The 27,407-nt window shown below is 44.4% G+C and overlaps 1 protein-coding gene and 1 long non-coding RNA gene across 7 annotated transcripts in view; both read right to left on the bottom strand.

The window, feature by feature from the left end:
* Positions 1–27,407, bottom strand: part of actn4 (actinin, alpha 4) — a 56,463-nt gene that overhangs the window by 22,542 nt on the left and 6,514 nt on the right. The window lies entirely within an intron of this gene.
* LOC120738432 lies at positions 1,554–27,332 on the bottom strand. The gene is made up of 2 exons (XR_005696976.1): positions 10,064–27,332; positions 1,554–9,728 (listed from the first exon to the last, which is right to left on the bottom strand). It is a non-coding gene; the product is annotated as an uncharacterized LOC120738432 (long non-coding RNA).

Raw genomic sequence — 27,407 nt, 5'->3', positions numbered from 1 at the left:
TTGGGGAAAGTGCGTAAAAATGCCAAGAGACTAAAATACATGGAGGTCGAGCATGCACACTTTCAGCAATGGTGCAAGCAGAGATTGAGGTCAGTATTTTTTGTTATTGTTCAAAACAGAAAAACTGTAATTTATGTACTTGAGAGATTAAAGAGGCAGTTTTAAGCAACACGAAAGCTCTGGAGATGAAATGTAGGTGTAGCTTCACGAGGAACTGTCCAGTAGGAGAAGTGACGGTGACAGGGAAGACCTTCCAGCAGGAAGGGTTTGACAATAAAGACATAAGGTAAAACAAAAGGAAGCACAGCAACAACCTGTATGTTAGTGCTGAATAAAGTTCAACAATAAAAATAACTGAATCCAGCTTAAAGTGGACCCATCTCCAGAACAGGCCTCACTTAACTCATACCTTCTTCTGATTGGCTGACACATGCAAACAGCAGGGTTTTTTTTTTTTAAAGTGGGTGGAGCTTCTATGCTCACAGTCAGAGTTGTGTGCCCACATGACCTACATGTTATCCCCCTTTACCAAGCAAGAGCCAAGACAGGCCATGTTTAGTGTGAGCACCCATCAGTCTAGCAGTGTTTGTATCTATGTGCAAGATCATTAAAATGGCAAGTGCTCGTTAAATGAGAAATATTGGGAAGTTTATTTTTGTAATATGCTGAAAATGTCCCAAAGCTCAGAGAAATAACTGGTGCACATGTTTGTTTAAAAACTAAATAACCTAAACATCTAAGCATGAAGCAGTCTAATCCAAGTATGTGCATCAGCGCACTTGGAAGGAAGCACAAAATCCAGAATGTAAACAGACTCAAACGGGACACACAACAGACACACAACAGACACAACTTTGATAACTTCCCAGCTTTAAAAAGGGACTTGTGCTCATTTCCAGTATGTCTGTGTTTTCAGCCTTGTGTTTGTCTACAGTAGCTTTGCATGATTCACAGCACAAACTCATTCTGATTTGTCTCAGGCCATCTTGCACTCTTCCTGAAATGAGCTGTTAAGCTCCTCCCCTCTGAGGAGCCAGCTTTCTTCTGATTGGCTGCCCCTCGTACAAAGAGGGTTTAAACATCAGCTCACAAGGATTACGTCAACAAATGGTGATATCAATTTTCAATCTTTGGTCATATTTAATGAGCCTCCACCAGAGTTAACAGTTTGTATTTAAAGTCTATCAGCCCACTTCACCCACCCACACTTCCTTTACTCCACGTCTCCTGAGCTGTGTGTTCATAAACATTATGACAGGGTGCTGCTCGCCGCCCTGCCCCTTTCCCCGCTATCCCACTGTGGATACTGGCACAAAGCACCCATTGAGCCTCTTGGATAATGGCACCCTTCAGCCCCCCGTACACTCCCTCAGCCCGCTCCCTCTGCCTCTCCCTGACCCTCCCCCAGACCGCCCGATACCAACCCCCTCCACCCGACACACACAATTACACAGAATGAGGCCGAGGACAGAGAGGAAGGAGGAGGAGGAGGAGATACATTTCACATAAACAAACGGACATACAAACAAGGTTGGTGGGCAGGAGGGGGAAGAGTGACAAAAGACAATGCCCTCGCTAACACACAATGCAGGAGGAAGTGGCACTGCAACGACAGGAAGTTACAGCTCGGTTTAACACAGAGCAGACAATCAGAGCGAAGATGCATTCATCACTGGACGCGGCTGTCAGCTGTCACCAAGACGCCGCACCGGAGCCACGAAGCCGGCAAACTGTCGTCATCCAAACATATCAACAGTTTACTCATTTTCTAATCTTTCTCTGCAACACATTCCAGCTTTTGAGAGCGTATTTCACCTCGCGCTCACTCAACGTTTCACAGTTTGAAAATACTTTACACAATGCGCCTTGCAAAGCCCATTTCCCATCATTCATACAGGGCTGATGTCTGGCATTCCTTACAGAGTCCAAGTGGTGCACACAACATCTACAAGCGCACACCTGTGCTTTGCAAAGTAAAAGAAAGTAAAAGAAAAAAAAAAAATGGAGAGTCTCCATTTTCAGCCATTTCTACAAACGCATTATTCAGTCCACCTTAAACTTAACAAATGTACTTCTGGGCACCCGAGTACGTGCAGTGCCGTGTTTGAGGCCACATTCAGGCTACGAGCTGTTCTCTCTGCTCCACTCTGTAAAGTTACTGTATAGTTGACTGAAACTAAACCACATCCAAGTGTAGAGAAAAAATACACTTTTAAACCAAAACTAGACTTTAGAAATAACAGAAATCGAGCTGCTGTGCATGTGTCGTGTGATGGTCTGAGACGTGTTTGTACTGAAATAACTGCTCTATGTTCTCACTGTGGACAAACAGCACCTATAATAGCAGTGAAAAGGAACAAGAATGCAATACCGAACTGAGTTTGTACTAAAAAGAAACCAGGAAGCCCATAAAAGACACTATATGATCTTTCTCAGTTCTAAATTTAAAATAAGAACTAATTAAAAACACACACACACACATGTCTGAATGGCTGATTCTGTGAGGACGTTTTACGTGAATGTATTCTCTATTCTCAGTGCCTTAACGAAACCCGAATCTGAGCCTAAGCTGAGCTCAAAACCTGAAACAGTTTTCTGAAAGAAGTTGAAAATAATAAAAAAATAAGAGCTGTACAAAAAGTTCAGACGTTTCTAAAGTTCATGACTGTCTAATGAGTTTCTCAAACACATCTGGGCACGCTGATGTTTCATTTGTTTTAATCGGCTTTGGTTTCCTGTTACAAATGACTTCCATCTCTAGTTTGGATGAGTGAGTTGAGAAACGGTAACCCGGGACGTTTGATTCTCGTTTTTCATTGGTTAGCATGTGTGAGATGCACCTGGGCAGGTGGAGAAAAATGGCGTCTGCGTTGAAGCAAACTGAAAGGCAGTGATGGTCTTCTCCTCTATATACACACTAAAAAAAAATAAAAGAGCTCCATTGACAGTGAAGTCTATTTTGCTGATGTCATCATTCTTGTGACAGCAATCACTCTACTGGCAAAGTAGCATTCGTGGCCTTCCTCCAGGGTCAAAGGTCAGACCTCAACAAAGCATTGAAGGACTCTTCAGCCTGCTTTATCTGAATTTAAAACAGGCTGGTCCATCAGGCTGTTGCGTGTCTGTCATAGTTCAGGTCTTGTTTTGTTTTTTATAGTGGACACACAAAGCCTGCCTCTGGCTGCCCGTGGCCAGGAGTGGAGCTGCTGAGAGGATCTTACAGGCCGATGTGAACCACGCTGAGAGGACACTATGCAAGAAAAAGCAGCTACAAGAGCTTTGCCGTCCATTCACCAGCAGGCTGATGAAAGTCCACTGAACCTAACCAGACATGTATCGTCTAACTCTTGGATGACATTTAAATGAGCGTTTAAAATGCAAAATGTCAAAAGCGGCTTGCACATTTGCGTCTTTTATCCCCACAGTTAGGCGTCTTTCATGCCAGCGGAGCTGGGTGTAGTGTACTTGAAGGACTGGCTAAATTTAAAGGTAACAGAGTGCCAGCGAAGCCTGTTAAACCTGTCTGTGTGTTGCCACACACAGCAGATCAGATCAGAGGATTTCTGACCTGAGCCGAGGACACGGATAACCAGCTGACCGCCATGCAGGACTGAGATGAGTAATGCTGGATCTCCGTGGTAAGACGGTTTACTTTTAAAGGCATGAGGGCTCTTATCCTCTACCATCTATTACATAACTTTAGCAGTATGTGTTGGCTTACTGCCACTCTCACCTTTACATGTTACCAGAGTAACAGAACTATGAAAATATGTAACAATATAGATTTTTCTTCGTCCCATTTATTCCGCATTTTAGCCCAGAAACAAAAATATCCGTTAGTGAGTGTTACCATCAGTCGTTTATCCTTCTACCACGCCATCTTTAATGAACGGTAACTTCTTTATTCATTTAATTAAAACTGATGGGACATTGCAGACAAATACTGTCATCAGCTGTAGGGATTCATCGACCCCACTGAGTCGCCACTCTATTTTTCCTGAACCAACAACTCCAGTGTGTGTGTGTGTGTGTGTGTGTGTGTGTGTGTGTGTGTGTGTGTGTGTGTGTGTGTGTGTGTGTGTGTGTGCGCAGCAGAGTCATCAGTGTAACCCTCAACAGTCTCTCATGTGCGAGGCTACAGGGTCAGAGGACAAAGCAGAAATTCATGCATGTGAGACAAGTGAAAGCATGCAAGCTGTGCACAGCGATGCTGTCCATCACCCTCTACATGCACCACTCCTTGGACAGGAATGTTTTTAAGAGACCAGAATTCAATATCCATCTGCATCACCTACACACACAAAAATTCCAGTTTTGCTGCCGACTTCAACTCAACTTCAAGCGTGCACACGCACACACACACGCAGCAATTATCTCCACACCCTTTTTCTAATGAACGTGCAACTTCCTGACTACATACCTACATACCTTTCTGACTACATACCACACACGCAGCAGTGTGTGTGTGTGTGTGTGTGTGTGTGTGTGTGTGTGTGTGTGTGTGTGTGTGTGTGTGTGTGTGTGTGTGTGTGTTCTATAGCACACACCCTTTTTCTTCCCAAAACTGATGAGCTCACTATTAAAGCAACCCCACACACACACTCTCCATCAGTCTAGTACCTGCTGAGGTCTCATGATTCATGTATTTCACATCTCACACTCTCATGATTAAGACGACACCTCTCGAAACACACACACACAGTTTATAAATATACACAGAGAGCCTATGCAGAGGTGGTGAAACCACACACACTCCATGTCAGTTAGATTTTCTCACACCCTCCTCCTGTACCAGCAGCAGTCAGCGAGTAAAACAGGCTTCCAGCCGGGCAGGCTCGGACATGCAGTGAGGTGAGCTCAGAGGAGGAAACAGAGCTGTTTGGTGGCAGAAACGCTGAGCTGATGTGCAGTTAACCATCCAATAACACGACTGTTACGTCTAGAGCCAAGCATGCGTTGAAGTGTGAGGCTCAAACATCAACAGATGGTTCTTTGCTTTCCGTGACTTCACAGATAATTTTACACCTTTTGTAGCAGCAGCGTTCACCTGCTGCACCGTTTCTCCTGCACAAATCTATGCCCAAAATCAAAAAATCACTATTATTTAACTCACTGATTTAATACAATACAAATCAACTTTTTAAATTAAAAAGGGGCTGAATTTAAAACCTGCTAAAGCCCGGGGGAGGGTTTGGACTTCTAAGCCTGCGTTTGCAACCTAAAAGTCAAAAAAATAATAATTATTATTATTTTTATTATTAGAATAATTCTCGTTTTTAGTATGGATGGAGGCCAAAATGGTAACTAAATGTAACTGCTCATTACTCATTTTTGCATCAACAACTCTGTTCATTAAAACCCTGAAAAGAGGAAATGAAAAAAAGCCAGCACGACTTGGAGAGATGAGAAAGTGACTCAGCAGTACAGCGATCAGCTGTGTCAGCGTGAGAATTGCTAAAATATCGCATGCTGTTGCATCCGGTTTGCAATGATAGTTAAGGTCAAGATGCTCTTCCTTATTTTCTGAGTCATGTATAAACTGCAGCAACTGCAGATCTGAAATATGGAGCAAAGATTTAAGTAACGGGGTCGGCGTATGTACGAGTATCCTCCTGAGCCACAAGCGCCGGCTTCAGGCTGCTCTAGATGTTTTTCTTCCAAACCGTTCAGCTCATCTCAGGCGGCGGCTGAACCGAGGGGCTGCACAAAGGCCCAGTGTGAGACAAACGACGCTTATTTTTTAACTGCGAATCATGCAAAGTACTCCAGCAGAGTCCAAGAATAAAAATAAAGAGAAACGAGCAGAATAGGTCCACTTTAAAGGGGTTATACGTGGACCTGCTGGCAGGAGGTACGACCTCAAGGAACTTGGACGGCCCCATAGAAGTCTGGACCGGCTGTACCAGACTCTGCTGGGCCAAAACCATGCTGGCCTGGCCCTGTGAATAAAGCTCAGTAACTAGTCTGGCCTGGCCTGACACAAGGCCTCCTATTCTTAGATGCACACCAATTAAAAAAGGGCTGTGGCGTGTGACACAGCAGTGCTGCTACTGCTGCACACACTTCCTCCACTTTGTCCGTGTGACAGTTTGCTTTGTGTGTGAACTCAATGAGTAAACATTCTGAATGTACATGTTTATTCTGTCAACACATACGGACCAAAAACAACAAAGCCTTCATTTAAGAACATCAGGACAGCCGTGCTGCAGTCAGAGTGGGAAACTGTGCCGTCCCACAGGAGCCACGGTCGGAGAAACCTGGGAGCGTTCCTAGTTTGAGAACTAAGACAAGTGAGAAGGAGGAACCAGCCTGAAGCTAAACCAGTGAACAGCTGTTTGCAGATCAACACTTTCCTGAGGCTGATAGCAACATTCAGACAACTGGCAGCATCTCCGACTGTGAAACAACAAACGATAAAGATCAAGTGGGATGCAGTGCCAAAGCCAGGCGTAACGCTTCTACAGGCAGAAGGAAAGCCGGCCGAGATGCTCACCGGACTTCTGCTAATCGTGACAGCGAAGCAGAGCAAGAACAGAAGGACGACGGAGCGGAGCCCTGCTGCAGAGGTTCCTCCGGTCTCATTATCCTCTCAAGTCTGGACAGGTGATCATTAACATGTGTGCACACACACAAACACACACAGACTGAGGCAGCCTCCCTCGTGTGCTGACAGGTAGTCAGTAATGTAAGGACAATCTTTCACCACGGCGCACACACACCTCCCAGAGGGAGACGACAAACATGTAATTGCCGTGCGCTTCTTGGCCGGCCTAATGCCCCCTCAGATATGCCATTATGTGAGTCAACAGCTCAACGGCAACCGTTTTCAACAAGCACCATCGCTTGCGTTCAGTCAGACACACAGACTCTCTGGAGGGGCCTTAATATAGCAGCTAACAGAAACAAAGGAAAGGGAGGATTAAGGAGAGGAGGTTAGGAGGGGAGGGCAGAGGAAATGGAGAGGAGGGGGGTGCAGGCAAAGATCAAGAACGGGAGGAGGAATAAAGAGGCGATAAAAATGTGGGAAAAGATGGAAAAATGTTGCTAAAAAACAGAAGACAGACAATCTTTTATCTGATTTTGCCCACAAGAGGCTGAAACAAAACAAAGTCTGAGCTTCAGATGGTGCCACTTTATCCATCTATCCCCGGATTTTAAAAAAAAAAGCAAACAAACAAACAAAAAATAAATAAAAAACCACCCTTAATTAAAAAGTAAAGTAACTTTACCATTACAGTGAGAAGCTAAATGAGGGTCACAGATGGGTGAATGTGGGATAAGAGGTTTAAAAAACAAAAAAACAAAAAAAGCAATCTGGTGGGATGAAAGCTGAAGAGGACGATCAACAGATATTTATGAGAAACAAATGAATAGAAAATTAAAGGATGCAAGAAAAGCAAATAAATGAATAAAACGTTTTATTTGAAGTTTCCTCCTCCTCTTCAGGAAGCACAAAAGTCCCGCCCGGGCCTTCGTGGACCTGAGATCTCTGCCGCCACAGGACAGAGGCTGGGATCAACGTCATTAACCAACCGGAGCAGACTGAGGAGACTCTCCCTCCACAGGGAAATGCACACTTACAGTTTTAATCTCTTACATGGAACGAGCATGTTTCCCTGAAACAATCTTCGATTTACAGGCCAGATTCCCCTCAGTCCTCCAGCAAGCTGTGCAGGAATCTGTCCACTTAAAAAACACGCTGCATTATTAATGACCACTTAGTCTGATTGGCTGGAAGTCTGGACGCAGGTTAACTTCATGGAAGAAAACCCAATAATAAGAAAAAGTAACAATGAGGAATTATTATTGGATCCTTTTTTGAAAGGATTTTCAAAAGCTGAATTCGTTTCTGCAAAGGTGTCCCACAACTCCCTTCATAACGACTCTGCAGGGTCTTTGTGTGTGACTGGCTAACGTTAGCCGTCTGGCTCAGCTCGCTTTCACTAATTCAAGTCACAGGAGCAGGTCGTCTCCTCTTGTGCTTGTGTAGTTGGTGCAATTTGGAACATTTATGGAGTCATTTGACAATAATATGACCTGCTGTCACAGCTGTGCTACAGTTTTTTGGAATGAAAGTTCTATTATTTTATTAGTATTTATCAGCCAAATCGGCATTAATTTGCAGGTGTTTCACATCTAGCTAATAAGATAACTTTCTGGCCCAGATGCAGTCAGTGGTCCAAAGAACCAACATCTGGGCGACTGAAATGCTAAGCAGAGTCCTGAGATCCACAGATTGAGTCATGCATGCTCCATCAAAAATGTGAGTGAAAAGAGTAAGATGCTGCTCGTCTCCCTGCAAATAACATTTTACCCCCCAACAAAAGCAAACCACATGTAAATGTCACTTCTTTGCAGCTATGTAAACAATGATGGGTAACACAGCTTGTGCTTGGCTGCAATGCAAACTCAAACTACACAAGTTGCATACAGCATAACGTATAGCAGGGTGCAGTCAAGCTTCTGAGTATGCATCATCTGACATTCTGTTATGCAACAGTTTCTTTTACAGTAAAGGGACTTAACGCCACTCTGATCCAAACTACAATTCCAGTTTTTAAAAAGCTGACAGCCAAAAAAAAAAAAAGATAAATGACGACATGTTCATTTATCTGCAGCAGGAAGTTTTCCAGCAGCTGCGTGGAGGCTTTCAGTGTTCTGCTGCTGTTTTATGGGAGGAAACTTTCAAGGTAAAGAGAAAGGAAAGGAGACAGGAAATAAGGAAGAAAAGGGAGGGAAGGGGGCAAAGTGTCAAACGATGTGGCTATTTATTCATTTATTACGTCTCTTCCTGTCTTTGTTACTCAGAGTCCTTCCACGGGTCAGGTTGCACTCACACACAGCCTCCCCGACCTATTTTAGGATCAGTTGGGTCCCCTTACGATAACAGGGCCGCATTTTTATACACAATAGGAACAACATTAAAATATTCATGCAGTAAATAACTGTAGCTCAGGATTTTCCAGCTGGTCTCTGACTCCATGTTGTGAAAGATGTTGGTTTTATTTCTCGCTGACAGAAGGGGAAAAAAAGGAGACGTTGATCAATCCAGAATTTTTATTTGCAGTCATTCCAACTTGAACCATCGTATCACTCGGCACACACATGGCATAATACCACACTCCCATTTTAATGGTCTCTTGCCCACTGCGTCTGCATATTTACACATTATATGAGGCAATACTGTCCAGCTGTGTGTCAATAAAGACTGCTGGTGACTTGGGCAACGAATCACACAGGCCATCGTTGCACAAAGACATGGTGACACAGCAGCGGCCTGCAAAGAGAATATGGGGCTGATGTGGTTGGCATTTACGTTTCAGGGCTTTGGCTGACGCATTAGGCCGCCATATAAAAGTTTGGGGTCTTAAAATGCTTTTGAGCCATGGAGACTTTTTCCAAACCTCCTGCGATTCTTTGAGGAACTCCTTCATTTTGTTCCGCCCACACTGCAGGAACTGCAAACTACTCTGGAATCTGGTTTTTGGGGACTATTTCAGGTCCTACTTTAGGACCGTTACACTCTGGCACATTGGTCGAAATCGGATACTGCCAAAGACTTGATGGCCGAGTGCCAGTTTATTAATCTGACGTAACATTTAGGACCACAAATCCAGATATTAAAAACACACTCCGTTAGCAGTCATCAACATCAGCTGTGTAAGTAACAAGTAGATCTACTGAAGTCCATTAGGCCCATAAGCATCAGAGGAAACGCATCCCTTTGACTCCACATCAGTTTTTACATCATAGGAAAGTTAAGCTAAAGTCCACACCAACCTGTAGCTGCTTCACCTGGGCCACACAATTATCACAATACTATTACAGCGGGTGGAGCGAACATTCAATGTGAACCCGTCACAGCGTTGGGTTTAACCAGTCTTCTGGTTCAAACTCTGCTGTCAACATGAAACCCACAAGAAGCACCAAACCCTCAACGGTTAGCAGGCTGTCACATTAGTGATCGTACTGGCAGTGTAAACGCACAATAGCAGAAGTTTAAAGCAAAAAAATTAAATATAAACGGCTTCTTAAAAAGACAGCAATTCGTTTTTTAGAGAACTTTTCTTCTTGTCTTCTAAATTTAAAACTAATAACAATCCAAAGTCTGTGCCATCACTGTGGCTCTTAAAAGGCTACGATAAAACAACTACTGGTACTTAGACGGAAACGGCTGAGTAACTTGCAGTGAAGCAATAAGCTGGTGGAGTAGTCGAGGGTAAACACCACCCAGTTTGTTAACAATAGGCATCAATGATTAACGGAAAAATGGAAAACCATTCAATTAATATCCAACTTCCATCCGGTCCAGAAAGTTACACATTATTAAGTTCCACCACGTAAGCAAGATTTTTCCAAGTTCATCCCACAAGGAGTGTCAACGGAGACGAGCTGAAGACGAGCGAGCAGAGAATCATGTTCTGTTTGTTCAAATAAACCAGTTTGTGTCACAGACTTTAATTCTTTGGTGACAGCTCATAGCAGGAGGCGGCCACGCGGGGCGACATCTAATGAGGCTCTTCCTGGGTTTAAATGAAGGGACGAGCGGCGATGAGAGACAAAAGGCTCCCAGAGTGGGCTTTGATCTGCTCTCCAGAACAGGAGACCAACCAAACTGGATGAACCAAGCACACAAAGCACGAGTGTTTTATAGCAACTGAGCACACAAAGAAAGCGAACAGATTTATTTGCACCAAATGTTGTGCGTTATTGCTTTCCAGATGTGTCTGACTTTTTTCCCCCCGTTTGCAGCAGGAGATAAAATTATCCAGATAGGAGAGGGAGGAGGAAAAAAATACATTTTTGTTGTCTCAACTTTGCGGCACTCGCTCCAGCGACTCCACCCTCTTCAGCTGGCAAAACAAACCACAAGCATCTCTGCAAATTTGCTTTTTTTCATGCCTGAGACTGCAGAGTGGTGACAGGATGACGGGTAAAGGTAAGGAGCGGGCTGAGAGAGGCACGCTGAATCAAAGGCGACTGTCAGCTCTGCTGCACACGACAGATGTCAGGAATGCCTGCTATGTTCTTCCTCCCTCAAACTCCCTTTCTAACAAATCTTCACTCTCTCCCCGTCTCCTTCCTCCTTTCACCATCATTCTGGTTCATGTCAGCTTGTTCCTGTACACACAAATCACTTGACAGTGAGAAAAGCTCTTGTAATGCATCCTTAAGAAATCTCGGTTGTGCAAGTAGCTGTTTGGCAACACAGCATCGCTCAGATTTAAATGGAGGACATAAAAGTGGGCAATTAAACATGATCACATAAACAGTTCAGTCCAAACAGAGTCAGTGATATCTGGTAAAAGGCCGAGATGATCACAAGGTGGAGCTGGGGCTGCGGTTTCTTTACGTTCCTGTAATTATCAAAGTGAAGGACCTCTCCAGCAAGCAAACGAATCCAAACACTCCTTCACAAATACGTTAACAGAAACTCATGAATGGAAAACAAGATCAAGGCAGACCTTACAACCTAGGCGAAAAGTAACAATTTTTTTTTTAATGTAACATTTTGGTTTTTTTATTAATGTTTTCATGATACAAGATTCAGGCCAGTAATCGAAACATTTTTTGGTATTCATCCATTCTTACAGAAAATTAAGACGTGAAACTAAACCATGGATTTCTTACAGATCTTCATAAAAAGGATAAACGTGGAATAAACCCAAATGTGCAAAAGATGATCATCATCTTGAAACATTGTGCTTGTTTACACCGATTTAAGAGGACCTTCAGAGCTGCCACAACAAAATTAGAGCATCTGTGCTGAATCTGGCACAGAGCAACAAGCACAATGACCACAGTGCGCCACACACACACACACACACACACACACACACACAATGAGTCAGAGGATTTCTGCAGCTGAAAGGAAAAACATGGACGTGTGTGATCAGCTCACAGAAGCGCTGAGAGGAGATAAATGGCATGAGACAACAATCAGATTCACAGAGAGCGACTCAGCCTTACTTGGCATCAGTATTTCCCCCTAATTGTGTGTCTGTTTTTCTCATATCACACCATCACTTCTTTTTCTCCTCAGCCAATCAGCAGCCAGCTAATCCACTTCCCGTCTTTAGAGGCGCAGCACAGGAAACGGGGGGTGGAGGATGTCCATGCTAATTCTCCAGGAATGCAGCAGAAGAATCCAAGCGTGCAAATGTAAAACATTAACTGGAGAGCTCGTCAAATCGAGCATCTGAAGTCGCGTCCTTCTGCCCACTGACGCATCTGAAGGAGGATGAGCTCGATGAGAAGGACGCTCGGGAAGTTGTAAAGGCCGCGATGAGTCAAAAGGAGCGGCCCGGCTTACATAGAGAGTGAACTCACTGAGAAAGAGGCGACTGGGCTGCATTCAACAGATCTCTGGGAATCCCAGAATCCCTTAAAGAAAGTTGACTGTGCGTGAAACCTTACAGGCTGAAAACTACAATCTCACGTGTCCAAACAAATCAACGCAATGATTTCCAAAAAGCAGGAGACACTCTCTGCCTCTCACTGAACACCATTCTTCACTTTTGGGAGGCCACACCTCAGGTGCACTACAATGCTGTGCAATAACGGCAGGTGTTGCAACGACTGACATCATTTTACAATCAGGGGCGTTAAAAGACGCCCAAGAGCTGCCACCGAATGACTCAGCCAACCTCTTTATCCTGCAGTGCATGACCTGAGGAAGTTTGACTTTATGATGTCAGGAAACATTTCAGAAGCGTGACACATCCAGCAAACACCTTGGCCAAAGTTTCTATAGTTTCAGTATCTTCAAGACTAAATACGCAGAGCTGAAAACGAGCACAATAGACTCAACGAGAGCTGCTTTCTTATCCTGTAGCAGATACGGATCCCGTTCAGGCGCCTGCTCAGACCAAGGCGGGGTTTGTGGATACACCTGAAATCTATCGTACCTCCACACGTTCAACTGGAACCTCGTGGAAAGGCGGCCGAGAGGAGTTTAAACACTTTTATGCTCAAGGGAAGTGACCTTGACCCTTTCTTTCCACTAAATCTGACACCTTATGTTCCTCCTTCAAGTTTCAAGACAAATAATGACCCTTGTACAGCAACACGCTGCTCAACCTGGCTGCAGATCAACTAAAATTATCACAAGTCAATAGAAGGGAAGGGAAAGAAGAAAGCACTCAGGCCTGTAACTGTTTAACAAAAGTTTCCTTTGACCTTGGAGTTGATTTTTTTTGTCTTGTAACGTAAACCTGTGGGTGCTCGCACCCCCCCCCCGCTATTTTCCACACGTCCAGCTGTTCTGCAGGAGCTGGTTTGAGCTGCCAGAGGCACAGCCAGTAGCCAAAGTGGTGTTCCCCTTCGTTCACCATTATAAAACCCGAGTGCTCTAATCACTGAATGAGCTGAGGTCATTATTATTACTACACACCCACTTTTTTCTTTGTGTGTCTGTGTGTTTTTACACAGTCCAAAATCAGGGGTTTGGCAGGCCTGACAGCAGTTGGCAGGGCGAAGCGTCAGCTGTTTATGTCGGCCTTTTATTAAAACCGCTGGCTGAATCTTTCCAGAGCCCCTCTGACAGTTCTGCGGTTCTGTTGTTGATCAGTTCAGGCAGGAGGAAACTGAATCGGTCCACCAAACATGGCTTTGTTAGAAAGCATGCTGCACAGCCAAACTTACTCAGGTGTCAGTTTCTCCACATTTGCAGTTTTGGAACATGTAAATGAGAAAATTAATCAGGCTAATACTTAGAAAATGTCTTCAAAGCAAAGAAAAAGCATTTTCTGAAAATCTATCTGCAGTTGTTACTCAGGAGGCAGAGCAGGTCATCCATTAGGCAGGCACTGAACACCACACTCCTGCTGGGGGACAATCTGAAGGCTCTTTGTTAAAGAAAGAAATATCACATTTATGTGACAGAGGCGTCTGCTGATAATGGTGGTGTGAGGTGCAGGAGAGCACACGTCTCACTCACATCGAGTCAGTGTGGATCAAATCATCAGCAAATACCAAATAATTTAATGAGTAGGAAAACTCATTGGGGTTTTTACTAACGTGATGAGATGTTTATCGCCTCCTGGCTCTTACTGCCTGAAAGCTGAATTTCTAGGAACACATGAAAGTCATTTATTGTTTCTATCTACAAGAGAAGGTGACTAATAGCCCATAATACTAGGTGTGTAGCTATAAATCTGTGAGTAACTATAATGTGCCGCTCTTACAGCAGTGATAGGGAATGATGATCTGCCGGTTCATATAGCAGCGTTTACATTTGTACAACCACTCAGAGCAGCTTGGACGAGCACATAAGGAGTGTTCCCACATGCACGTGCAGCCAGGCACTGTTCTGCATGCAGTGCTCTTTATTGAAAGGTGTGCACTCACTGGTCAAAGTCTGCAACGTTTGTCTGTCTGTCACACTAGCAACTATATTTTTTTGGAACTTGTCACACCTCTGACCACACATAACACCAAATTCTTCCTCATGCATCAACACTCTTCCTCCTATTAGCCAAACAAGCCCCGCCATGTAGCCAAAGACAGCAACCACAATGACTACGACCATCGTGAGTGCAAACACCTTCATTACCTGAAGGCACGAAAAGCACTCAGAAGCAAAAGTTAGGGAGTGCATGATTCGAAGCCCAGTGTTTGAATTATTGATAATATTTATTTATCCATCTTTTATCCGATTTAGGGTTGCTGGGTGGGGGCGGCTGCATGTCTGCATGTCTCAGGACTGTAAGAGGAAGTGACAGGACACAGGAAGCGCATGCAGGGAGAACAGTCCCAGGTGGATTCAAACCCAGGACCTTCTTGCTGTGCAGCAATAGTGCATATATACATGATATATACGTGGAGCAATCATCAGCTGCCTTTCCAGGCAGTTCCTCGTGTCGTAGACCGACTCCAGCTCCACCGATGAATTGTAGGTCGCGACATAAACCAGCTTGTCAGGTGGAGAAACAGTCTGCAGAGCTGCTGAATGACATTCAACAATCATTGATGAGTTTAAAATCATCTTAAGAGTCTTAAAATATATATTTAATTAGCTGTTAATGTACCTCAGCAGCTCATCCGAGCAAGTACGGGGCTGTGTGGGGAAACACTGAGTAACCAACAGCTTATTTCTCACTTGAAAAAAGTTGACCAACATTGGTTGCATTAACGAGTGTGCAATCAGTTTTGTTTTTCTCTTCACACCACAGAACTTGCAGAGTGTAATTGTAACAATGACTGAAAAAAAAAGACAACCTGAAACCAGCTGAAGCCTGTTAGAGGAAGTTATTGGTCAGAAAAGAGAAATAATATGTGTGAGAACCAAACTTCACCTTCCTGCTTTTAGAGCTCTTGGTAATGAACTTCAAACACAATTATGCCATCACAGTTATCTCACACTTCAGTTTTATTTCTTTTTTTTGACACATGTGAAATGAGTAAGCTCTAAACTCTGTGACAAGACAGTTACTCAGTGCTGGGTTATTTTAATCATTAAGGCAGAAAAAAAACTACAAAGCAGTCAGCTCCCTCCATCAGCTACAATCAGACAATCGAGCAATAAAGCCGAGGTCGTGGCAGGATAACCGCCCGGGACGTTGAGCAAACGGGGAGCAGAGCGATGAGCAAAGAAGGGGAAATGATGGTGTGTGTGAGGAAAGTCTGCAGACGTTTGATGTCAGAGTGTAATCTGTGCATGTGTGGTATGAGAAGCATGGCATTTCCACACCTATAAATCTTCATAGTTAGCATTTTTATGTTGCTCGTGTGCTGCTGATCTCATCCAAAGACAACTCAGTGACGGCAGCCTTCACCTAAACACACACAAACACACCTCAGACGGGCAACGAACACAAACGCAAATATTTCTTCTAGCAACAGAAGAAAATATTAAAAGGTGAATCATGTAGCTCGACAGAGATGAAGGACGAATAAAGGAACTCGTGTGTGTGTGTGTGTGTGTGTGTGTGTGTGTGTGTGTGTGTGTGTGTGTGTGTGTGTGTGTGTGTGAGAGAGAGAGTGTGAGAATGTGGCCAAACAGGGGTTTGAGGCCAGCCCAGTTGCCCAGCAGCAGACAGCATTGTCACACTAAAATGCTCTTCCTGCCCCTCCTCCTGCTCACTACATGCTGTGCGCTTTTACCTTATAAGGAAACGCATTTAACTGCCTGTCACTACGACAATGGTGATGTAAGAGGGCAGCAAGGTGCACCCCCCGCCGACACTCACAGGCAAAGAATGGACCTGCATGAAGAGATTTAAAATAAATGATCACACACACAGGCGTGCACTTTCCATTTGCAGCTACCTGTGTGTGTGTGTGTGTGTGTGTTCGTTCGACTGCAGGAATGTGAAACATGGAGCCACAGTCCACCTTCTTGTCTCCTCCCTTTGCTTCCTAAGAAGCAACAGAAACAAACAGAAGATAACGAGCAGAAAGACGGGCGCTTAAAGCCGCGGGACGAGAACGAGTTTGGTTGGAGACATTAAAAAAGTTTGCTCCCAACACCCTACCAGTGACAGCAGGCCTGGGTCAACGAGCATGGGTGGCTAAGGGAGTGCACACATGTCCTTAAATAGCCTCGACTCCCACGAACGTTCCTGAGTTTAATATTTAACTTCTTGTTCACTTTTTTTGCTCCTCTGTTAGTTTCAATAGACCTCATCATGAAGAAACACTGAGCTTAGAAAGGAGATATCTGACTAATATGGCAGCCAACGGAACAGAAGACAAAGCTGGTTACTCGTTAACAAAACAAGGAACACACTCACACTGTCAAACCTGAGCACAATCTAAAGGAAGCGATTAAACACTGTCCTTACAAACATCTGGCTCTGTTAATCAAAGCTAACGTGACAGTGTGTGTGTCATTAGCACCGCTAGCAGCAGTGGCCCTTGTTTCTTGGGAGGCTGATGTTCACACAGCTGTGGGAAATGTGATGATGTGTGGCGGCTGAATGCAAACTTTAAATGTGTCGTGGGCTGTGTTAATCTATGGCATCCAGTCAATCAGTGACCGACATCACTCTAATCAATGACAGTTCTTTGTCTTCTTTCTACAGCGGCGCAGAGTCGAAGCTCTGGTGTGGTTAAATCACTAACGCCATCTCACTGACGCTGATAGAGTTCAGCTGTGTTACTGCAGCAGGCAGGAAAAAGGATGTGACAGCTACTGATAACTTAATAACTTTAGCACTAACAAAGGAAGTGACGGTACCAAAGATGCAGCAAATACTGGAGCTGAAACCAACACATGGATCATTTGCTGTAAGAGCCATTTAGTGTTTATGTGAGGTGATATAATAAACTGAACTCTGAGCTGTTCTGTTTGGTTTCAGTTACGGCTCAAAGTTATAAAAGAGACGAAGAACGGAAACGTAGATTTGGGAGGCTGTTCTATAAGAAAAACCAAAATAAAACAGGAAATTCATTTTAATAAATTCAGAAAGTGTTAAATAAAAATCAGATCTCAAAATGTTCAACATGAAATGAGTTATTTTTATGCACCGTCCCCACAGACTGTAGGAACTTCCTGATGCTGAGCTCAGAGGGTCCAAACCTGCACCCAGAGCAGCACATTGTTTGTTCCTCCGAGTTTCCGCTTGTTGATGACCCTACAAGCCACCCACACACACACCCACACACACACGGTCCCGCTCAGTCACACATTCCTGAGCTCACCCTGCCCTTTATAGCTTTGTGAATCACCAGCACTGTGACTCTGACACACACACACACACACACACACTAAGCTGATCCTGAGGCAAATCAGCATGTAAATGGACATTACTGTAAGGAGCCTTTGATCAGAAACGTGTGCTTTAACTCGCACATTAAACAAATATGTCCGTCTGCCTTCTTTCATCTGCCTCCGAGTGATGCTGAAAACGAGTCTGTGCATCTGTTGCTTCTGGGCTCGGCTGCTGTATTATCAGGCCGCTCTAACAGCTCCCAGAAAAGCCTTCAGCTGAGCGTCAAAGGTGCTAACAGGGACTAGAAGGAGCGGCCATATTGCTTCCACAGCGATACAAAGTCCCGAACGATCAGGCTCCTTCATGAGGTGACCTGAAACATCCCACAGTTCTGCTCCAAGGGTTTGATTTTTGCTATAAAAATAAAACTATACACACAATTTAATTCGATCAGTCTCCACGTCAGACACAGAGGCAGGTTAAGAGACAACTGTGTGTGCAACCAGCAGTTAACTTGATAATTACCTGTATTAACCGATTCATTTAAATCTAGAAACTATTGTGAGAGAAAGTTCGGCTCCTCCTTCTCTGGATTTGTGTCTTTGCCCAGTTCAACATCTTGTAAACCCAAAATGGTTGCACAGTGGTGATCATGAATCCACACACACTCCTCCCACACTAACCTAAAACCTTAAGTTGATTTAATGCAGTGATCCTCATGCCCCAGATACACTCGTGAGGCTGAGCTCTTAAAAAACACACCAGCACAGTAGACGCAGCACCCCCCTCCGAGCCCCTCAGGGTGCAGGGCTCAGTCAAGGCAGCTACCACTGTGCACAGGTCGGGTCTGTTGGGAGGGGGCTCCGAAAACTCAATGTAATCCTTTTAAAATGACTTTCATATTACAGCATCCCCCACTTGTCCTGCAGCTATGGAGCAGCCAGGATGTGCAGACAGTGAATCAGTGACAGTCTGATCCTCTCGACCACTTTCTCTGTCTGCAGACAAAAGCTGCTTGATTACAACTGTGTACAAAATCAACACTCACTCATTCAAATTAGGATTATGTTGTATGCAAAAATCAGACACCTCTTTTAAAACAAACTCAGTTTTTACAAAACGCATTTGAGTCAAATCTGTTAACAGTGGATTATTCTGTGGAGCCGGACACGAGCGACAACCTTCCGAAAAATGAATGATGTGCCAGAAACTGCAGTTCCTCTACTGTCCACTCGAGTCAGTCCCCACAGACTCCCGTATTAAAACTTTACAGTGAAAATAAACACATTTACAGCCTGCTACAACAACCCGGTTTGGTTTCTATGGAGACCATCTTCCTAACAACAGTCAGCTGTTTAACTAGAATTAAAACTAAAAGATTATTATGGGTGTAGTTGCTTTGACTGAGAGGTGGTGCTGATAAGGCTGCTGGACATCTGCTAGGCTTCATCTTGGCAACTTCCAAGCACTGAACTGGAGCTCCGGGCTGTGTTTGTGGTGCTGGAGCCTTTGGAAACATGCAATGAAACAAACGATACGCCTGGAAGAAGCTGTTGCTTCTGATTTGGTGACTGAAGTTCTATGATTTTAATTTTATGCAGCACAGATTAGTGGGTGTCTGTGTCTGTGGATGCAGCTTTCCAGCATTAGCTGATAATCTAAATGTGATCACGTCTGGCTTTATCAACACATACGCTGCTGAAAATCACAGCACCAAAAGATAAATAATTTAAAAAAAACAAAATCACAGTTCAAACCGACGACTACGCCCATCTTTCATATAGCCTCCATGGCCAGATCCTTCAGTTACACAGACATTCAAACTGTAACATCTCTTTAACCTGCGGGGAAAATAGTATTTAACACAGCGTTCATATCAAAGCTCCGAGCAGGATGCTTCGATGGTGCTGCACGTCCAAGCTGCCTGGGATGAAAACGCTAGAAGAGCCAGATGCTGAACTTCCTCTTGAACGTTTGCACCTCAGCTGTGTTAGCGTTTATCTGGTTTCCTCCGCTTCGCTTGTAAGAACTAAGCCTTGCGTCTCTCTGTGGCTTCTCAGATTTGAACGACCTTTGACACAGATCAAAAATAATCACATCTAAATTTTTGTACTTATGATTTCAGCTGCAGCTGAAATCACAATTTACTCTTAATGTTGCCATAATTCATGGATTTTTTTAGGTCTGCAACACATTTATTTGTACAGTAATGAAGTCTGAGTGTGTGGGAGGCTGAAGGTGAGAAAGCTGTTTGTAAGATGATGTAAGATTTTTATACTCGAGGTTTTTTTAGCCTTCGTGCCCCCTTTGGGAGTGAGATGCTGCTGGTGCAGACTAAGTGGCATCACAGCTGCTGATAAGCTAGTTTCTTTAAAACCTGTTATAAAATTCAATAAAGAAATCCTGATACATACTTTGGTCATGCAGCTTACCACGGTCGCCATATTAGCACCACAGCTCTGCTTAAGGGCTGTTGCTAAGCAACACAAGAGTACAGCATCTTATTTTTAGAAGGTTTAAAACGCATCTCAGGACCTGATGTCCAAAGAAAAACTATTCTGCTCTTTAAATATCTGCACTTCTGTCCTCCTGTCGTTTTACAAAGCAGAACATCTGGAAATTTGCACCGCTCCGTGTTTGCATGGCTGCCAGACTGAAAGTAAAAATAACGCTTCAGCTTCAGAAAGGCGCTAAAATGTCAGCAGAGAAGCTGTGATACTGCGGTCGTGAGTTCAGCAGGAAATGCTGCGGCTTAAGAATCGAGCCCTCGTGTCTCCACAGCTCTCACACACACACACCAGATATAAAGCTATGCCACTATGAAGCTACTCCAGAGTATCCTGATGTGTGTTAACTGCACGTGCATGCTGCTGTGTGCTCCCACAGCACTGTGACTCAGAGGAGAGCCAACAGAGGGATCTTTGTTAACTGGGGGGGGAACGGTAGCTAAAATAATCCCCTGCAGGCCAGCTTTGATTGGATCAGACAGGATAGTAAGCTCGTGGCCGATGGCGCAGAGGACTTCCCTGACCCACATTGAGACCAGCGGCGAGTGGCGAGTGGTGTGACTGTGCACTGCAGCAGCTGGATTCATATGTTAACTGACAGCTGAAAATACTTTAAGAACAGAAAGTGATGAGAAAAAGACGGCCCCCTGCTGATTTAGCGTCGCTCTAACTACTTAATTGCTTCTGTTTTCTGTATGTAATAATTGTAAGCGTGCATGAAGACAAGTGTGCGTTATTCACAAACGTTTAACGCTGCTAATGTGACAGCTCAGATAAAAACTGGAGGCCAATTATTCCCTGTTGTGTGCTTCCATTCAGCGTACAGTCGGCCTGATCTGCAGGCATTCCCTCCACTCTTTGCCCGCCATCTGGTCCATTAACGCAGGGGTGACACACAGACACAGTATCTGTCTGTCTCTCTGGCCTGACTCAGAGGACTCGTCTGACTGTTTGCGTGTGCGGTGACTTTATATTTAAAAACCACACAAACCTCAGAGCCTTCCTTCCCCTTTATTCACTACTACGACTCCCGAGAGGTGAACTCGGAGCTGCAGTTCCATCGTCTTTGCTCTTTACAGCTGAGGCCTTTACATCGATAAATGCATTTTTAAGTTCAATGAACAGATTATTTCTCCATGCTCATGCTATTAAAAGGAGGCTTGGACTCTAGAGTAGCTTTGCATGATTCACAGATCAAAATAATCCTCATTTAGAACTCCAGTCTGAAACGAGGCATCTTAACTCCTTGTCTTTCAAGCAGGCTTCTTTCTGATTGGCTGTCCATCATAAAAAGGTTTAAACAGCAGGTGGGTGGGGTTTTAAGACTGCCTGAGATGACCATATAAGGATTTTCTGCAGTCTGTGACATCAGATGAAACTGACTGAAGTCTCACTATTTAATACGAGCATTGTCACCACAGAAACTGAGGAAAAAGGCAATTTCTGAGCACATGTTGGGTCATATTCTTTCCAAAAATCGTCTTTATTAAGTTGCAGCAGAAAAAGTAAAGAAGATTAACCGTTTCCCACTTTTCAGTTCAGGCCCTGAGGCCCAAAGCAGCAGCAGCATGTTTGGAGCCTCGACTTCTCAGCTGCATAAACTGACAATGAACCTGCAGTAGATGTTTATCAGCCATCTGTCTTTAGCTCTCTGCATTTCGCTGCCTGCGAGCCTAAATCCAGCCTTACACTAACAGGCTGACATAATCCTTTAAAATACATGTTTTCCTGCTTCCATCTTCATTTCTGCTCCTGTTCTCTGCAGAACAATCAGGAACCAATTTAAAGTCTTCATTTCAGTTAAACCCCACTGCACATGACCACTTTTGTTCATTCCATTCATCCAAAGCTTTAGCCTCAGATTCTCGGTGGGACCCTCCTCATGAACAGGCTGAAGCTACGATCAGGCCCCGGGCTGGTCTTGAAGATGCCTGAGCAAAAGCATACCCCCACACTGCCCACTGCTACAATCACATCGATGCAAAATAACACATTTAGAGGAGCCATTGGCCAAAAGGCCTAAAAATAGCAGCAACGTCTCTCCTTTTGTCTGATTCTGTTGCCTTAACGACACTGGCTAAGACAGAAGGGGGAAAAAAGAGAAATAAATTCAGAGAATCACAGTGCAGAGGAAAAGTGCTGCGTGGGATTATCAGGGGAACCGAGCACCCGCGCTTTAAATGAGCACACCACAACCTGAAGGCCAGGCACAATCAGTAAATATTTAATGCGCCTTTTATGTGCACTGAAACCAACACAGGCTCCACTGATACCCCGCTGAAAGGTTTCTGCTTCAGGTGTACAAGCAGTCCCAAATTTACCTTAAAATTCTGCGCCAAGCATAACAAAGGCCTGACAGTCATTTCCATGTGCCTGTCTAATCGCTATGCATTCGCTACTATGAGAAATTAAAAACGCTATATGGATGCTTTACGTGAGTCTGGGTGGACTGGCATGGCGCTTTGTCAGAATTAGCAGCAGAAAAATGATACTGATCCCAGCAGAGTCAACTCTTTGTACATTTCTTGGAAAGCAAGACACTTCTGTGTGTGTGTGTGTGTGTGTGTGTGTGTGTGTGTGTGTGTGTGTGTGTGTGTGTGTGTGTGTGTGTGTGTCCGTCCCTGCAGGGTTCTCCTCTTCACCTCTTCGCCCAGTGCCCCAGTTTGAAAGCTGTTAAATAAAACAACAGGAGCTCTCGGAGGAAATCGGAGACAAGCGCGCAGGAAACAAACACGCGCATGCACAATTAGATTGAATCATGCTCTGTTTGCCTCATCGTCACTCCTCTTACTGAGTTTTTAAAGTCATAGATCGAGGCACTGGTCTCGACACCACAACAAAGACTAACCGATGTCTGCAGAGCTTCATCGGGTGATTCCCCATCAGGGTCGAGTTCGGTTCAAAGTTTCCACAAAAAGAAAAAGGCAACAAATACAAGAAAACATCCATGATTCAGTTCACTCATCACTGATTAGGATGCCTCAGGTGTATTAATGACTCTGCAAAAATATGTAACTTTTTTTACCATTTCATTTTTGACAATCTACTCACTACAACTAACCAGGCTAGTGCCGAGCCTTCCTTGTGCTTCTATAATGGGACTCTAACAGAGCGTGGCGCAGGTGTGCCGTGTCACTAAGATCAACGAGATCAAGACAACTCTAGCCCACAATCTCTCAGGTAGCCGAGCAGCACTGACCGATGTTGGCGAGGACAACAAAGGTTTAAATCAAAGTAAACAAAATTTCCCAGCTGCCCATCTCATCCAGCTGAACCGTGCTTAGTTTCTTAGTTTAAATCTCTGGATGCTTTATTGTCATTCATGTCCAGGTGACAGCAGCGGTTTCTTTAAAGCCGGTCTAATTGTGTCAGAGCTCTGCAGCCGTCAGACTGTGAGGCAGTGGAAACTCCAAATCCAGCTAAACATGCTATCCAGATGTGTGTCTAAGACCCAGATGTAGCGCGAGGCTTTACCATCCCAGCTCGCCTTCTGTTACTACACTAGTACTGTGTGTGTTTGTGTGCGTTTTCTTATCTCGCTCACACACCCAGACCGGAGGGAGAATAACCTGTTTAGGTGTGGCTAAACATTCAGCTCTCCATCAGGTATTATTCTACAGAACAAAAATATTATTGGAAGACCTGTTTTCTCTTTAAGGTTATGACCTGAAAGCAGCAAAGATGATCAGCTGTGCACAGCTGCTCTAGTTCAAGTCCCCATGAAATCCATCTGAGCGTAAACAAAGGTGATTGGAGCAGTTTAAAACGTATTTGTTAGCATTCTTTCTCATTTAAAACACCCTCGTTCATATTCGTTCAACCTAAATCACAGCCAATCTGGACTATCATGTGCCTATTAATCCCTCTCCCCACCTATCTGTCAGATTTGGGTATAAGCTTGTCATCGGAGCCAGGATGTAATCTCTGAGCGGGCAGCAGCAGCTGCAAACAGATGTTGCCATACGACCACACGGGCCTCCAGGAGACGACCTGAAAAATACAAATTTAACCCATTTCCATACAAACATTGCGGACAATTTCAGGAGAATCTGGCTCGCATACTCTGCATAGTTTTCCCTTCTCACATGCAGTGAACAGCAGGAAATAATCTGCTTTAAACAGTCACATTACTGGAAACTCTCCACCCAGCTCAGGTGAGTGAACACGAAGGAAGGCACCCAGTCGTTGACTTTCTGTACTGGGACCTAACCTCTGCTCTGACATTTGCACTTCCACGGGCACCTCATTCAAGAAATGTGTAGAAAAGTTCAGAGCTGCAGTGCAAGTGCGAAAACTGCTTCAGCCAACACTTATGTCTGCAAGTGCCGACACGCTGAGGTCTGATCTGCTCCGAAATATCACCCATTTCACAAGAATCACACCTGCTCTTTAAAAACAACCTGCTAATTTGAGTCACGGGCAGGTGAGCGACACAGATCTCACCAATAAACAGACAAATAAAAAGAAGGCTGTTTTTTAGCTGATGACACATCTGTAGAGTCATGCAATGTCAGGTTTGCTGAAATAAACTAATAGGAAGAAAAAGGAGGAAGCTTTTAAAGCATATTTGTTTAGTTCTGCAATTCTTTGCACTGACAAAGCAACACCAACCGTAAACACATGCATTGTTTCACACTGAAAATAGCACCTTAAAAGTGCCTCTTAAGACACATCCAACTATAGCCTCCAACGTAAGAAACAAAACCACGCGTCGGCCGCTCCGTGGCTGCAGACGGCAGTCTGAAATAGCAACAGTGAGAACAAGGTTTTGCTTCATGCTCCTCAATTTCTTTTATCAAATTTTCATCAAATTCCGACTCTCTCGCTCCCTCACCGGTGCAGGATGATGGCAGAGCTCTGAAGTGCTGTTTCCAAAAATAAAGAGGCTGCAGAGCGCTGTGCAGCCTCGCAGATACGGCAGCGTATGACTGCTTTCTGCACTCTGCAGCCATGGAGACAGGCGAGAGATGCTGGAGCAAGGACAGGTATTGGAAGATACGTTTTCAGGGTCACCCAGCACCAACTAACTTGATCCTGCTGCTGTTTTGATGATGCATGTTTGGTTTTTTTTATTATTAACTGCTGGCTTGACTGCAGATTTTGTCTGATGCCGAATCTCAATCAGGCGCATTCAGAGGTGATGCGAGCTAAGATTACTGTGGTCTTGAACACAGATGCAGTGTTTGAGGAACTTTTTCCAACACCACACTGTTCTCGGTTTGTTCCTCAGTTCATGCCCCTGGTTCCTGAACGCACCATGCAGAGCCGCTGTGCAGTGGGGGCGAGCACATCAGGAACTAGTGTTTAACTGTGCAGTGTTTACCAGCAGCCTCAAACAGACGAGCCCACAGGGATGGGGCTCTGCTGGTAATGGGGGGGGGAACCTCACTTTTTAACTGCTCCCAACCCCCTGCACCAAGACCCACAATATAATGATGCCCCCACCCTTCACACACACACACACACACACACACACACACCTAAACACACATCCCTTTCTTCTGCTGCTTTCCTCCAAACAACCCCCGCCCCTCTCCACCGGGTCTGCATTAGAACACACACATTGAAACAGAGGAAAGGCACATCCACAGTTACTCTGTGCAAAACTTATGACATGACTTGAGGAGTGACGACCCTAAACCAAGGATCCGCTCAACATGAACCCCATTCATCAAAAATCATCAATTAATTGTTATTTGTACAAAAAGAACACGACTCATTTTGGTCGTGTCCCACCGTCACATCACCGTCATCGACTGCAGATGATGAGATTAAGTGGGTTATGTGCATCTACATCAAGTTCATCAGACTGCAGAGAAAAAGGAGGACCACCACCAGCTGTAGTCCAAGATGGTGGAGTCTGAGTTCATCCACAGGACTGGAGACTTGAGATCGATTATCTTCAACAGTTTGGTTCACTAACAAAATGCAAGTTAAAAATCTAATTAAATCCACAGCCCTAATCAAAGTACTTCCCCAAAACAAATGTTCCAACTGGGAAACTGGGTAGTATTTAATAATTCCACCGTTTACACGCCCACAAGCTCAGTGATCTCCACCACTGAGGCTTTTCAGCTCCACTCTTTACTCAAATGAACTTTAGTCTTGCGAAATGAAACATTTAAGAGTGTTTTAACTAGACACCAACTGTCAGAAGCTAAATGAGCACAGGTCACATCGCAAGACAGTTGACATTTCTAGCACACATATGGTTTGGGTTTCAGAAAGTCACACCCCGATCACAGCCTGAAGTTTCCATTAACTGATTCATTTAAAAAGGAAGAAAACGATAGTAGCACCCAAAGCTGGGGGGGGGGGGGGTCGTCAAATACAGAACTGAAACAGCAAGGCTGAAATCTGCAGAGGTTTTGCATGTGCTCTTGATAAGTGGCTAAACAGCACCTCACAGCTATCAGATTGTAGTGTAGAGAAAACTTTACCATGATGCAAAGCATTAGATTCGATTAGATGTCAATAGAAATATTGGACCTTGAACTGCTAACAGCTTAACACAACGGAAAGTGGATAAAAGAACTTGCAGAGAACCAGTGCGTTCCCCTCAAATCCCATTGTCAAAGATGCACTTAAGGGGGTCCTAAGCTCCGAGTTAAAGACTATCAACATGCAAACTGGCAGGAAACCAAACGGAAATTCTTAGTCTCCATTGTTGCCAATTTCAATTCATCACTGGGAAATGCTATTTACTAATCCTCATAACTATGCGCAATAGCCAAGAAGCAAGCTTGTGAACAGCCACAATTAGTAAGAGATCCGAGGTTATGTCAGCCAGAAACTGAACCCGGGGATTTGTGGTCTCCACGACATTCAGACAAACTCGAGTCCCGAAACACAAAGACTGTGGGAGGCAAACGGACCGTAAAGAGATCTCTTTGTAAGACAGACACATTAGGCTCCACCGCCTCTACACACAGGCCTACAGCTGACCAACATCAACAGCAGCCCTGGGCTTCACGGGTGCTATGATCTCACAGCTGATTGGATGATGTGATGGCCAACGACTGATCTGCACTTTGAACTTGACTGCTGCTCTAGAAAGAAACTAAATGGTTCCAAAGTGCAGCCAGTGGAGTTAAAACAGTTTCTACAAAAAATATTTTTTGGCGCCATGACTTCCGCCACATCGTAACTGCCTTCAACCCCACCCCACCGAACCCCCCCCCCCTCGAGCAAGTACCCTTTGCCCCCAAGGAAAGTTCTCTTTTCCACCACACCGACCACATCTGCA

This window comes from Simochromis diagramma, unplaced genomic scaffold (genome assembly GCF_900408965.1).
Source record: "Simochromis diagramma unplaced genomic scaffold, fSimDia1.1 OVJJ01000031.1, whole genome shotgun sequence".
NCBI lineage: Eukaryota > Metazoa > Chordata > Actinopteri > Cichliformes > Cichlidae > Simochromis > Simochromis diagramma.
Note: the sequence above shows the minus strand (reverse complement) of the source record. Positions and strands in the feature narration are given on the sequence as shown.